A 13,481-nucleotide genomic window follows, 5' to 3' on the forward strand; every position below is an offset into this window, starting at 1 on the left:
AAACAGATTTCAAGTCTGCTCACAGTCCGCCCGCTGTCAGCAGACTTTGTGGATGGTCACATTTGAAGGGAGTTTCAAAAATGCTTCTGCCAGTCAGGAGCAAACACAGGTTTCTCTGTCCCAGTAGGCAGGGAAACTGCTGTGTCAGGAATGAGATCACATTGTCTAATAACTCTAGGCTGCTCATAATACTAAGAATCTAGTATGTAGAATATTTGCCCTGTTGGAAACTTTTTTTGGGGTCGTTTAAAGGTGGCTCCAGGAGGAGCATCCCACAGCCCCCCTCCACTTAATTAATTAAATCGACCCAGAGGGATGGGATCCCCCAGGATTTTGGATGCTTGAGGAGAGCCACATGACCCGCCTGTTAGACCTGACATCACTGGCTTGAGTCTCTCCTCCATTTTTGTCTGTTTGCCTCCTCTGTTTACGATGTTTTTGCTGGTCTATCGCTTTGGGCACTGTGCCACTGCTGATCAGTGCCACAGTGCAAGTGCTCCCTATGTAAAATTGCGGTATTGATTGAATTCCATGTTTGGCTTATTTGGTTTACTATCACTCCCTAGTCTAGTGCACCAGGAGTGCCAGGGCTTGTAAATACAAATGCTGCTCGTGGGCTTGCAGCACATGTTGTGCCACCCACAAGAGCGGCCTAGTAAAAGTATGTCTGAAGGTCTGCCATTGCTAGACCTACGTGCAGTCTGGTACTGTCACGCTGACTGCGCAAGTACACCTAGTTGCCAGTCCCTACACCTTCCCTTAACTTTATGTTAGTCACCCCTATGGTAGGCCCGCGGGCAGGGTGCATTGTAAGTATAAGGTAGGACAAGCCTGACCAAGTTGGCATGTCCTAATAGTGAATTACAGCCATATTCGTTTTTCACTATTGCGAGGTAACCTGCTCTCCATTAGTTAGAATGGGCCGCCAGGATTATTAATGCTATGATCCTAGCTGGCTCGGGGAGCATGGTGTAATGTCGAGTTTGGTATCCCTGAACTCGGGGTTTAATAACGCATCCGTTTGTGTGGATGGTTTTTGGACTCTGGGTTTGAAAATAGCACTTTTAGAAAGTGTCTATTTTCTTGTCTAACCATTTCTGGTTTCTGCTGGTTTGGTGTGTGTGTGTGACAGGAGCTGGGTGGCTCCAAGGGTCTGGATGAGTCAGTGTTTGATGAGTGGGACATTTGCATTGAGAGTAGGGGGAGAGTAGTTGCTGATCGCCTGCCCTGCCTGATACAATGCTGGCTCTACCTCCTGCCAGGCCACTGATGGCTCTGTGCCTGCCATGGACGATCCTGGCCCCACCTCCTACCAGGAGGCCGATAGCTCTGCTCCTGCCAGTGACAATGCTGGCTCCACCTCCTGCTGGGCGTCTGAGGATCCAGCCCTGCTCAGTGAATAGGCCAGGTGCCTCTGCCTGGCTACACCCACAACAGACCCAGGATGTTGGGAAATTCCCCTGCATGGACAAAGGGATCAAAGCCAAAAAGGGGTATAAGAGAAGGACCCCTGAACCAAGAATTTAGATCACTTCTGACAAGGAAACCTGAACCAAGGACAAGAAGCCTGCTGATCCAAGGACTTGCCTACCCCTTCTGCCAGTGGGCTGTTTGTTGGGGGAATCCTGCAGTTGCTTCTTTATTTTTGCCAAGGAACCAGGAGAGAGGAACTGAGTGTGTACTCTCAAGCTTTGCTAAAGAAAATCTCCAAGGGTTGGAAGAGTGCCAGCCTCCTGTTGAAGTCACAGGGCTAAAAGACTTCATCTGCTAAAAGTGCTTGTTGATGGAACTTGAGAATCCCGCACCTCTGAAAGAAACCAGCAATCTCGACGCCGACGGACGTCGCCGAATCCAGCTCGACATCGTGAGTAACGGCTCCAGTGTCCAGCTTCCTCGACGCCGGCCGCCGGCCCCGATCGATGCCAGCAGCAAAGCCAGTGAGTAGTGAGTTCGGCTCCAGCTCCAAGTGACCTCGTGTCTGCACCGCTGCTGATCGCATCGACTTCGAGCCCTCTCGACGCCGTGAGCGCTGCTCACTCTTGCAACGCCATCATCGACATCGACGACGACGCCGTATCCTGCTTCACCTCGCGAGAGCTGCTCCTGCCTGACATCTGTCGATGCCGCTGCAGGTCGCCCCAACTCCGAGGCCGGATCGACTCCGGAGACGCGACGCCGGACATCTCGACGCCACTGATCATCGTGTGCTTTGCTTTTCAAAGGTACTGTGTTGTGGGGGTCTGTGCGACTCCGGGCTCAACGTAGCGCTCCTCGTGGTCGACGCCGAACCCTTTGGATTAACTTTGCCTCGACGTCGTGTGACTCCCGTGTGTGTTACATTGTTGCCAAGAACTGTGTTTTGAAGAAGAGTTGCTTTTGATACTAAAGACTTTATGCTAAGAAGAAACTACGCTTGAACTATTATTTTTCCTTCCAAGAGTATTTATTAAGATTGTGGTATATTTTTGTCGTTATTTGGTCTTGTGCTAAGCCTTATATAAAAATCCTTATTTTTATAATACTACTGTGTCGTGTCCATTTGTAGTGTATTCACTTTATTACTGTATGTGGTCATAAATGCTTAACGCACTGCCTCTGAGATAAGCCTGTCTGCTTTGCCAAGCTACCAAGGGGGTGAGCCCAGGGTTATCTAAGTGTGTGATCCCCTTGCCCTGACTTGAAAAGGTGTGTCCCTATTTGTCAGAAGTGTATACCTCTGCCAACTAGAGACAGCCAAGTCTAACACCGCCCCTACCCTTTTGTGCACTTTTCATCCCCGGTGTGAACTCCCCAGGGCCTATCACCACTTTGGGAGGGGGGCTGTGTACCCACCACCTCTTATGGGATGCTGCCGTGGGATGGCTTGGGGAGGGGGCCAGTGCCGCCATTCAGAGTTTTTTCCCGATCCTGCAGAAGTCCAGTGGACTCCTGGCAGAAATTGCAAATTTTGTTCTGTATTTCGACTCCTCTGGGTAACCCCATGGGGCCAGGGTGGAAGGCTATCCCTACCCTGCACCCTTATATCATTTTTTTGTTTAACTTCAGGGCAAGAGACGAAGTCCCAGAGTCCTGTAATGGCTGCCAGCAGCATTTCACTCTAGTGGGAGTCTGACTTTCATGGTAGGGAATTGGCTAAAGGGAACTAAAGGTCCCTGGGCCAATCAGAACGCTCTATTTTTGAATTGGTGCTCCCAACCATCCAGATGTGCAGATATTTTTGACCTTCAATTTCTAAAATGGATTTACACCAAATTACAAAAAGCACAATGATCTAGCTTCCTGCCAAATTTGGTGCAGGTTTGCTGTAGCCCTGCCTAAAGAAGTCAATGGAAAATATATGGGGATTCTCTGTTTTGGGACCACCCTTATTTCTTGGCCCCCACTTGATAGATCCCCCCAAAATTTTCCAGGCACAAACTAGTCAAAAGTTGCACCTTTTTAGAAAGTTTTGTGGAGATCCGTCAAATGGGGCCAACGTTATTAGCAATACAAAAAATGCTTTTCCAATGGAACAGCTGACCTAAATATAACTACCCAGTGGCAACCACTATATTTATATATTCTTTCCAGTCCTGGTTTCAACATACAAAACAGACACTGACTCTGTGGAATGCGGTGTTTCAAAGAAAAGTTTTATTCCATGGATGAAAACCCAGACGCATTTCGGCGGAAGAGCCCGCCTTGCTCACTACATCTGGCATCACTCAGGTAAGCTTATTTTTTATAATTTTACACTCGTGGCACAAACGAGAATGGTTGTCGCAGAAACCGATCGGTGGCAAAGGACATAGAAGAGTTGGGAAAAGTAAAAAAATCATGTCATGGTAAAACATTTTGTGTTACTGAAGACGTGTCTGATCACCTCTTACCAACTAAAGTATATAGCAAATTATTTGTTACAATTGCACAAATGAAGAAAAAAAATAGGATAATCATTGTGGTGTATACAGTAAGCAGATTATGGATGCTTGCATCATGTAAACGAGCCCCTGGAGCGTAACCAGTGTTTTGCTTTTTACTGAAATTATTATTATATATGCCAGTGGGAGAATGTGTCCGTTTCAGTACATGGTCTTCCCAATATATGTACTGTAGAGTACCTATAAAAACTGCCAATATACAATCGCTAGTGCGTGACCTAATCCTTAGGCATTCGGGCTAGTCGGGGGTGTCGCTCATGTTTGCACGTGGAGCCCAAGTGGACAGTGAACCACCCAGTGCCTCTGCTGTGAAGTTTGATACTGAATAGCTGGTATTAGTTATGCTACCCAGGTAGTTGGTAGGCTGGTGTTCAGTTGTTGTTTGTGTGTTATCTGGGGATTTGGGTCTTGCTAAATGGATATCAAGTGTGTTAATAAATGGGGAGTGGTGTGTGCCAAAGAAAGAAGAGTGAAGATCAAAAAAATGAGGGAAGGGTGAGTCAGATGTTAATGGATTGGGTTAACGATCTGGAGGGGGCAGCTACCGTTATCTTTATAAGGCTGAGGCTGATTTATAAATGTACACTCATTGCCTCGTCAGCGTTCATGCCGTTAGGGATTTTGCAATCTAGTAAGATCATGTATCTGGATTCCAGTCTCCTGAGGGCTAGTTGTCTGTTGCCTCCTCTAATGTTCTTCTTAATACTGTCTATGAGAAAGTATGTAAGGTCTTCTGCTCTGCCACCGTGGTGTGTATTTATGTGGCGGCTACAGGATACGCAGGATCATTATTGCTGATGGCTCTTAAGTGCTGCAGTATCCTCACATGCACAGGATGAATGGTACTTTCCACGTACATATACATATATACATACATACATATATTGACACATGTATACATACACACGCACATATATATATACACACACACACACATAAATATTTATACTCACACACAAATATATATTCACTGAAAAAAACAAAGGTTACAGGTACGTTATAGTTAGGCTCAGATTTCACTTGTATAAAACAAGTGAAATTCAGCAGTTATAGTTAACTGAGCTAACTATTATGTATGTCTCCGCAATGCACTGGTTATGACTTCACATATTGCATCACTCATGACATGGTCAGTGACATCACTGAAGATATCAATTATGACATCTCAAATGACATCACTGATGATATCATCCAGTATGTGTGACTGTTTTCTACATGTTTTGTGTGTTAAGTACATATACTAAGGTACCACAAAAGTTAAATTAGTATATTTTGTGTACTACTTATGAGCGATTCCTTTTTTGGACATAGTTCATGTGAGTTCCAGTGCGACTGTTAGTATCCGTCTGTGAGTGGGGTGTCTGACTGACTGTACATGCATGTGAGTGGGGGTGTGAGTGACTGTATGGGTATATAAGTGGGTGTCTGAGTAGGTGTGTGGGTGACTTAGTTGCTGTGTGAGTGGCTATATTGGTGAATGAGCAGATGTGTTGGTGGCTGAATGGGTGAGTGAGTGGGTATATCACTGACTGTATGGGTGAATGAGTGGGTGTCTGAATGGCTGTATGTGAGTGACTATAGGTGTAATTGGTTGAATGGGTGAATGAGTGGCTGTTTGAGTGAGTGTTTGGTTAAGTGAGTTGGTGTGTGAATGGGTGTATGGAAGAGTGTCTGTGGGATTGGATGTATGAGTGAATGAGTTGCTGTATGAGTGGTTGTGTGGATGGATGAATGGGTATGTAGGTGGTTATGTGAGTGAGTGTGTGAGTGGTTGTATGGGTAAATGAGTAGTTCTGTTGAGAGCGGGTATAGTCGAGTGAGTGGGTATGTGAGTAGCTGTATAAGTGAATAACTGCGTGTGTCAGCAGCTGCATGGGTGAGTTTGTGACTGTGCGAGTGTCTGTATGGGCAAGTGACTGGTTGTATGATCAGACTCTATGAGTGAGTGGGTGCGTGGGTGTGTTTCTGAGTGGCTCTATGGATAGGTGAGTGGTTGTGTAAGTACTTGTATGGGTCTGTGAATGGGTATGTGAGTGGTTGTATGGGTGAGTGAGTGGGAAGATGAGAGGTGATATGTGGGTGTGAGTGGGTGTGTGAGCGGTTCTGTGGATAATGTCATCCGTGATGTCATTAATGGTGTCACTGATCATGTCATGAGTGAGGTCATACACAGTGCATTGCAAGGGCATGAGTTATAGTTAGCTCAGGTAACTATAATGCTGAATTTCACTGGTTTTGAGTGAAATCTGAGCCTAACTATAATGTCCCTGTAACCTTTGGGTTTTTTCAGTAACTGTCTAAGGTTTTTTTAATTCTATTTCCTAGCTATATCACTTCTGTAACATTTGTTTTTTCAGTGAATTTCTACAGTTTTCAAATTCTATTTCCTATCTATAATGTTCCTATAACCTTTGGATTTTTAAGTGAGTTTGTAAGATTTTTAAAAATTGTTTTATTTTATAACTAACCACTAACCTTTGACTCTGAGTGTGAGAGTAAGTGCATAAGTGTCTCAGCTGGTGTTGGAGTTTCTGAGTAGTTTGGCAGTGTGTGTGAGAGAGTCTGAGTGGGGCTGTAAGTGGGAATATCAATGTCTGTGTGGGTCTGTGAGTAGGTGTGTGAGTCTCTGAGAGAGTCTGTGAGTCTGCATGTGAGTCTCTAAGTAGACCTGTGAGTGGCTGAGCGATAGAGAGTTTGAGTGATTCTATAAGTGGGTGCACAAGTGTCTGTGTCTGTGAGTGGGTTTACGTATCTGAGTTAGTCTGAGGAAGTACATGAATAAATGGATCTATGAGTGGCTGTGAGAATGTCTGAGTTGGTATGAGAGTGGGTCCTCGCCTAAGCCCACCCGTGGACCCCACCTACCTCGACACCGCCGCCCGCAACCTCAGACAGTGGATCGACGACTACTCCAACACTCTCACCTGATCAAGAAACGCTCCAACAGAAGCAAGAAACAAGAAAGTGAGCTGGTGCACCACGGACCTCCAGGCATCCAAGCAAACCTGTCAAAAACTAGAGAAGAAATGGCACCGTGAACAGACACCGGACAGCCACGCAGCCCACAAGATTGCCATCCGCAGACACCTACACCTCATCAGATCTGAAAACAACACACACAACAGCAAAGAGTTCTTCAACATCGTGAAGGAACTCTCCAACCCCAGCTCCAACACCATCGCAAGACCTGTGTGACTCCCTTGGCACCTTCTTGAATCACAAGATCATAGACATCCACGACAACTTCAACACCCTGACAGCCCCGACAGCCACCAAGACCTCTGACCTCACAGCCAATCCCCTGCTCACCTGGACCAACGTGAACGACAACAACACCATCAAAATCATGAACACCATCCACTCGGGAGCTCCATCGGACCCATGCCCACACCACATCTTTAACAAAACCAGCACCACCATCGCACCCCAACTCCGCAAGGCCATCAACATCTCCTTTGAGACCGCAACCTTCCTGGAGAGCTGGAAGCACGCCGAGATCAATGCCTTACGCAAAAAACCCAAGGCTGATCAGAAGGACCTCGAGAACTTCAGACCCATCTCCCTGCTCCCGTTCCTGGTGAGGGTCATCAAGAAGACCACTGACAGACAACTGACCAACTACCTCGAGGAGAACAGCATCCTATACCCATCCCAGTCCGGGTTCCGCAGCAACCACAGCACCGAAACTGCCATCATCGATGCCACAGATGACATCAGCGGTACAAAAGGGGGTGGTAATGGACGGAGCATCTGAACCAATCAAACACTCATACCCAGTCAAAAGATCTGGGTTTAATGATCCATCACCGTTCTTTAGCCCACTCTGCCACCCCAGTTCAGACATGGCTATATGCAAATCAGTCTGACCCTGTGTCTCATGGGAACAGTCCAGCCCGAACTGCCAAGCCATGCCTTCCCTGGACCGAAAACAAGCTTCCGAGGACCGGTTTCTGGCATTCCAGCCGTCTTCAGCCCGGCTTGCTTGAATCCAGTGGCAAAGTGAGCAAGGGACTCACGTCTGAGCATACCCTGCCACACATATGGCGGCCAAAAGCGGTACAAAAGGGGGTGGTAATGGATGGAGCATCTGAACCAATCAAACACTCACACCCAGTCAAAAGATCTGGGTTTAATCCATCACCGTTCTTTAGCCCACTCTGCCACCCCAGTGCAGACATGGCTATATGCAAATCAGTCTGACCCTGTGCCTCATGGGAACAGTCCAGCCTGAACTGCAAAGCCATGCCTTCCCTGGACCGGAAACAAGCTTTTGAGGACCGGTTTCTGGCATTCCAGCCGTCTTCAGCCCGGCTTGCTTGAATCCAGTGGCAAAGTGAGCAAGGGACTCACGTCTGAGCATACCCTGCCACACTTATGGCGGCCAAAAGCGGTACAAAGGGGGGTGGTAACGGACGGAGCATCTGAACCAATCAAACCCTCACACCCAGTCAAAAGATCTTGGGGTTTAATCCATCACCGTTCTTTAGCCCACTCTGCCACCCCAGTTCAGACATGGCTATATGCAAATCAGTCTGACCATGTGCCTCATGGGAACAGTCCAGCCCAAACTGCCAAGCCATGCCTTCCCCGGACCGGAAACAAGCTTCCGAGGACCGGTTTCTGGCATTCCAGCCGTCTTCAGCCCGGCTTGCTTGAATCCAGTGGCAAAGTGAGCAAGGGACTTACGTCTGAGCATACCCTGCCACACTTATGGCGGCCAAAAGCGGTACAAAAGGGGGTGGTGATGGACGGAGCATCTGAACCAATAAAACACTCACACCCAGTCAAAAGATCTGGGTTTAATCCATCACCGTTCTTTAGCCGAGTCTGCCATCCCAGTTCAGACATGGCTATATGCAAATCAGTCTGACCCTGTGCATCATGGAAACAGTCCAGCCTGAACTGCCAAGCCATGCCTTCCCTGGACCGGAAACAAGCTTCCGAGGACTGGTTTCTGGTATTACAGCCATCTTCAGCGCGGCTTGCTTGAATCCAGTGGCAAAATGCCAGAAACCGGTCCTCTGAAGCTTGTTTCCGGTCCAGGGAAGGCATGGCTTGGCAGTTCGGGCTGAACTGTTCCCATGAGGCACAGGGTCAGACTGATTTGCATATAGCCATGTCTGAACTGGGGTGGCAGAGTGGGGTAAAGAATGGTGATGGATTTAACCCAGATCTTTTGACTGGGTGTGAGTGTTTGATTGATTCAGATGCTCCGTCCATCACCACCCCCTTTTGTACCGCTTTTGGCCGCCATAAGTGTGGCAGGGTATGCTCAGACGTGAGTCCCTTGCTCACTTTGCCACTGGATTCAAGCAAGCCGGGCTGAAGACGGCTGTAATGCCAGAAACCGGTCCTCAGAAGCTTGTTTCCGGTCCAGGGAAGACATGGCTTGACAGTTCGGGCTGGACTGTTCCCATGAGGCACAGGGTCAGACTGATTTGCATATAGCCATGTCTGAACTGGGTTGGCAGAGTGGGCTAAAGAACTGTGATGGATTTAACCCAGATCTTTTGACTGGGTGTGAGTGTTTGATTGATTTAGATGCTCCGTCCATCACCACTCCCTTTTGTAACACAGATGACATCAGGGCCCTGCTGGATAACAGCGAAACCGTGGTCCTAATCCTCCTGGACCTATCAGCTACCTTCTACACTGTCTGCCACTGCACCCTACGCACCCGCCTCCAAAACACAGGGATCCACGACAAGGCACTGGAATGGACCACCTTCTTCCTCTACAGCAGAACCCAGAGCGTCCTCCTCCTACCTTTCCGATCCGAAGCCACCGAGATCATCTGCGGCAAACCCCAAAGATCATCCCTTGGCCCGATATGGTTCAACGTCAACATGGCACCACTCGCCCACGTCGCCCGACTGCATGACCTCTACATCAGCTCTTACGCCGACAACACCCATCTGATCCTCTCCCTCACCAAAAACCCCCTCACAGCCAAAACCAACCTCCACAAAGGAATGAAAGCCGTCGCCGAGTGGATGAAGAACAGCTGTCTGAAGCTGAAATCGGACAAGACAGAAGTCCTCATCCTCGGCTCCACCCCCTTGACCTGGGACTACTCCTGATGGCCGAAAGCACTTGGAGCAGCACCAACACCCACCGACCACGCACGCAACCTGGGATTCATCCTCAACTCAATACCCTCCAAGACCAAGCAAGTCAACGCCGTCTCCTCCTGCTTCAACACCCTCCGCATGCTCTGCAAAATCTACAGGTGGATCCCCACCGAAACAAGAAGAACGGTCATCCAGGCCCTCGTCAGCAGCAGGCTAGACTACGGAAACGCCCTCTATGCAGGAGCTCCGGCCAAACTCCTGAAACAACTACAACGCATACAGAATGCCTCTTCACGCTTGATCCTCAACATCCCTCGCCACAGCCACATCACACCCCACCTGAGAGACCTGCACTGGCTTCCCGTCAACAAGAGGATCACCTTCAAGGTCCTCACCCACGCACACAAGGCACTCCACAACACAGGAATAGCATACCTCAATAGACAACTCACCTTCTACACCTGAACCACCAGCTCTGCTCCGCCGATCTTGCCCTCGCCACCGTCCCCTGCTTCCAAAGAGCGTCCACCGGCCGCAGATCATTCCCCCACCTCACCACCAAAACCTGGAACACCCTCCCCATCCTCCAACGGCAGACCCAGGACCTTCTAACCTTCAGGAGGCTACTCAAGACCTGGCTATTAGAGCAGTAGCAGCACCCCTCCCCCACCCCTCCCCCCAGCGCCTTCAGACCCTCACAGGTGAGTAGTGTGCTTTACAAATGTTTTGATTGATTGATTGAATGATTGAGTGGGTGCCTGAGTGCCTGAGTGGGTTCAGCTCATTTTTCTACTCACTTCCAACATTTATTTCGCCTCTTTCTACTCGTTGCTGACCTTTATTTTTCTATTTCTGACTTGTATTTGATTTTGCCTCTTGCTGCTTGTTTCTTTCCTCTATTCTGCCTGTTTCTGCCTGTTTCTGATTTTTATTTGGTCTCTCTCTGCTAGTTTCTCACCTTTATCATGCCTCTTTCTGCTCATTGCTGACCTTTATTCTGTCTCTTTCTGCTCGTTTCTCAACATTATTTTGCCTGTTTCTTCTCGTTTCTCATCATTAATTTGGCTACTTCCTGCTCATTGCTGACCTTTATTCTGCCTCTATCTGCTTGTTTCTGACCGTAATTCTGCCTCTTACTGCTCATTTCTCACCTTTATTTGGCCTCTTTCTGCTTGTTGCTGCCCTTTTTCTCCCTCTTTCTACTAGTTTCTGACTTTCATCTTTCCTCTTTCTGCTTGTTGCTGACCTTTATTCTGCCTCTTTCTGCTCATTTCTGACCTTTATTTTGCATCTTTCTCCTCATCCACTCCTGCCCCCGGGATAGGTGTGGAGCCTCAAGGCTCCCTCTATCCCTGCTGGCAACTAACCTTCTGGGGGAGCCAGCATTCGTTTCACAGACAGGGAACTGCTAAATATGCAGCTCCATGTCTGTAGGAGCAATCCTTTCATCTGTTTTCCTGCCTGATTAACAGAAGTAAACTCCACTCTCAGAAAGCAGGAGCAGTTTTCACAGCTCTTGCTTGCTGAGACGGAAGTTCGTACTTGCTCTGACTTGGCGCCAGCTATGAAAGCTCCCGCAAAGTCTGAGCAAACCGCATCATGGGGTTGGGCAACCCGAGACATAGCAGTAGCCGGCCTTGGGAGGTTGCGGTCCTCAGTTGAGGTTGAGGTCCCAAAGGCCATATATGGCTCCAGGTGGGTGGCCGCTCAGCACCCTTTCTTTGATCTGCACAGGTCGGCCAGGGGGAGATGGTGCGCTGCCCCCTCCCAGTTCTAATTATATCATAGGCACCAGGAAGGTGATTGTTCCCAGGGCCTGGGTGGGGCTCCGAATTCATCCCATTACTTTTAATTTATCCCAAGGGAGGTGGTCAAACCTGGGACTTGAAGCACCCTAGGAAGGGGTATGTATGGCCCCTCTCCCAAATTGAAAATTAAGTCCTGTGGAGGTGGTGGTCCCCGGGGGTCTGGAAAACCCATGGAAGGGGGTTAGTGTGCCCCCTTCATTAAACTAGAAAAGCCACAGGGAGGTGGTTTCCCCAAGCTTAAAAGAGCCTCAGGAGGCAGGCCCACGAGTCTTCCATCTTTTTATAATCCTGCATGGCCCCAGGACCTGTTCCACCTGGGGACTAAACTGTAGAGAAATGTGTGAGCCAGCGCTTTTTTTGCATTTTAGGGCGGGAGCTGTGGATCCAGCGCTGCTCCAGCTCCAAATTCTTTTTTTTTTCTTCAGTGCTTTTTTTGCCCAGCAGTGTCTTAGGGAGGCACCAGGAGCAGAGCTAGGGGGTCAGGTTATTCCTATCCATCCTCCTTTCCTTTTTTACATATTTTTTTATGGGGACTCCGCTAAAGTGGAGTCCCAAGATGGAACTGGAAGTGTTGGCAGTCAATCAGATTTATACACAGGGGCTGTCGGATCCTCAGAGGATCAGTGTACATATATATGCAATTTCTTTTTTTAGATCACAAAACTACTGAAAGGATTTACACCAAATAACAAAAAGGGTTCTTTCTGGACCACGAGCAACCTTTCTGCCAAATTTGGGATCATTCTGTCCATCAGCGCAAGCTGTAGTTGCAAATAAAATCATTATTGGAATTAACATTCAAAAACATCATTTTTGCCCCCTCCCCTTTTTTTCTCAGTTCTTGCTTGATGGATCACCACAAAACGTTCCATGCACAAAAAGAATCACAGGGGTACTTTTTTTTTAGAAGATTCGTGTACTTGCGCCAAAGTTATAGGCAAAGCAAAAAGTGATCTTCCTATGGAAACAGTGTCCTAACTATAACTACCTACCAGCGACTTTCCGCAGGTGATAACGATATATATCACAAAAAACGGGACTGGCCAGACATAAAAATACATCTTAAGGATTCAGTCCTACTTTTATTTCTGGCCTGTCCCCGTTTTTTCTTTTCGAAATTTGGTCATCCTACAATTAGTGGCTGACTTGTACAAAGTGACACCAGAAAACTAGAAGAACTTGAGGTTTACTGCTTAAATTGTGCGATCTTAGACCAATATTTTATTTCACCAAAACTCCTTTCTCTTCATTATTACATTAATAAATCACTTTAGAATTTGTGAGTTCTGAACACCAGTTTCTCAAAACCTAATATGTATGATTCAGAAGACTGTAATTTACAGCTAGTGAAGCACATCTGGAGGACACTCAACTGTACCAGTGGAGGGACACCCTGAAGGATCTTCAATCAATAAATAAATAAATGAAGAAATGAACCTTCCATGACTATGGATAAAACAAAAATGTGCTAAGTGTAAAGTTATGAGTTATGATAAAGCACAGGTTTGAGGCCCATGTGGCTTACAGCAGCATGACATTTCAGAATTTCAGAAACCATATTGAGCGATAAACAACCTATCTCAGACTTAAATTGTTGCTCATAGTGTATGCATAGAAATTCAGAGGAGTGTAGAGTTAATACAAATGGCCATAAAAAAAGCAAAATCATTTTATTGTATTTA

At 47.4% G+C, this 13,481-nt stretch overlaps 1 protein-coding gene across 1 annotated transcript in view; it reads right to left on the reverse strand.

The window, feature by feature from the left end:
• Nucleotides 1-13,481, reverse strand: part of LOC147662064 (CUB and zona pellucida-like domain-containing protein 1) — a 168,855-nt gene that overhangs the window by 62,152 nt on the left and 93,222 nt on the right. The gene's annotated exons all lie outside the window — the stretch shown is intronic.

Source organism: Lissotriton vulgaris, unplaced genomic scaffold, assembly GCF_964263255.1.
Source record: "Lissotriton vulgaris unplaced genomic scaffold, aLisVul1.2 SCAFFOLD_1121, whole genome shotgun sequence".
In the NCBI taxonomy this organism is placed as follows: Eukaryota; Metazoa; Chordata; class Amphibia; order Caudata; family Salamandridae; genus Lissotriton; species Lissotriton vulgaris.